Source organism: Myotis davidii, unplaced genomic scaffold (assembly GCF_000327345.1).
Source record: "Myotis davidii unplaced genomic scaffold, ASM32734v1 scaffold243, whole genome shotgun sequence".
NCBI classification, from domain to species: Eukaryota; Metazoa; Chordata; class Mammalia; order Chiroptera; family Vespertilionidae; genus Myotis; species Myotis davidii.
Window position 1 is genome coordinate 507,814 of NW_006295183.1, and position 2,303 is coordinate 510,116.

Genomic DNA, 2,303 nt, shown 5'->3' on the forward strand with positions numbered 1-2,303 from the left:
TCAGATATAAACTGGTCTGTGTCAAAGAAGACAATATCACTACTGAATGGAACAAACCAGAGGGTAACTTAATCTACTACATGCCCAGGCTGCTTTTTTTCTATAAGCAAGAGGAATTTAATTGTCCTTTATCTGTCAATTACTGCACAAAATGACTCCCCACATTTTACAAAATAATACGAATATTGGAGTCCAGAAACTTTAGGAGGTAATAACTGATTTATTTTCTAAAATTAAAAGTGCAGCCCTAGCTGGTTTGGCTCAGTGGATAGAGCGTCGGCCTGTGTACTGAAGGGTCCCGGGTTCAATTCCTGTCAAGGGTGCATGCCCATGTTGCGGACTCAATTCCCAGTAAGGGGCATGCAGGAGGCAGCCAAATGATTCTGTCTCATCATTGATGTTTCTATCTCTCCCTTTCCTTTCCTCCTCTCTGAAATCAATAAAAAAATATATATGTATTTTTTAAAAAGTGCTCTAACCGGTTTTGCTCAGTGGATTGAGCGTCGGCCTGCGGACTGAAGGGTCCCAGGTTCGATTCCGGTCAAGGGCATGTACCTTGGTTGCAGGCACATTCCCAGTAGGGAATGTGCAGGAGGCAGCTGATCGATGTTTCTCTCTCATCGATGTTTCTAACTCTCTATCCCTCTCCCTTCCTCTCTATAAAAAAATCAATAAAATATATTTAAAAAAAAGAAAGTGCAAGCCCTGGCCAGTAGCCGCCCTGGCCAGTAGCCCAGTTTGTTAGAGCATCATCCTGATGTGCTAAGGTTGCGGGATTTGATTCCAGGTTGAGGGCACATACAATGGAATCAACCAATGAATGCATAAATGAGTGGAACAACAATTCGATGTTTCTCTCTCTCAAATCAATAAATAAAAATTTAAAAAAAATAAAAGTGCAACAATTTGAAAAGTTATAATGATGGTTTTCAGTGATTTAAGGGATAGATTTAGTTTTAAATAAACTAGTTTTTATTAGATTAACTCTATTTGTAGTTTCCAAATACTCATCTATGGCTACATCAGAATTATCAGGGCACTTAATAAAAATCTAAATTCCTGGGCTCTACTTCAGACCACAGAATCAAAATATCTAAGGGTGGCCTGGCCAGTGTGGCTCAGTGTTTGAACGTGGACCCAGGAACAAGAAGGTCACCAGTTTGATTCATGGTCAGGGCACATGCCCAGGCTGCAGATTCAATCCTCAGTGGGGGACATGCAGGAGGTAGCCGACTGATGTTTCTCTCTCATCTCATCGATGTTTCTTTCTATCCCTATCTAAAAATCAATAAAAACATATTTTTTAAAATGTCTAAGGGTAGCCCTGGCTGGTGTGCTCAGTGTTTAGAACATTGGCCTGCACACCCAAGGGTCGAGGGTTCGATTCCGCTTAAGGGCATGTACCTGGGTTGCAGGTCCCATCTCTAGCCCAATCTAGATGTCTCTGTCACATCCATGTTTCTCTTTCTCCCTTCCGTCCCTCCCGCACCTCCACTCTCTAAAATTCAATGGAAAAATATCCTCGGGTGAGGATTTTAAAAACATGCCTAAGGGTAGGAGCTCAGAAAAACTATATGCACAGGAAAAGTTGGGGGGTGGGGTGGTCACAGAGGAATATTTTTAAACTAAAGTTCACATCCATTAGCACAGTGGTTCTCAACCTTCTGGCCCTTTAGATACAGTTCCTCAAGTTGTGACCCAACCATAAAATTATTTTCATTGCTACTTCATAACTGTAATGTTGCTACTGTTATGAATCGTAATGTAAATATCTGATATGCAGGATGGTCTTAGGCGACCCCTGTGAAAGGGTCATTTGACTGCCAAAGGGGTCGTGACCCACAGGTTGAGAACCGCTGCATTAGCAGGTTATGAAATCCATTCAGCAAACTAAAATCAGTATTTTAAAAAGAGAAGAGCCCTAGCCGGCTTGGCTCAGTGGATAGAGCGTCAGCTTGTGGACTGAAGGGTCCCAGGTTCGATTCCGGCCAAGGGCACATGCCTGGGTTGCGGGCTCGATCCCCAGTAGGGGGTGTGCAGGAGGCAGCCAATCAATGATTTTCTCCCATCATTGATGTTTCTCTCTCTCTTTCTCTTTCTATTTGAAATCAATAAAAATATATTTTTTAAAAAAGAATTGGTTTTTGAGTCTTTTATGTTATTTGTATATGTTTTTGTTATATACTATGTCATGCTATAAAGCTTCTTATCATGGGAAGCTGTGATAAATGTTTGAAAATCATTATACACAAAAAGAGTCACTATTGGTCAGTTTTGTCTGGATAGTGGCTGACACAATAAAT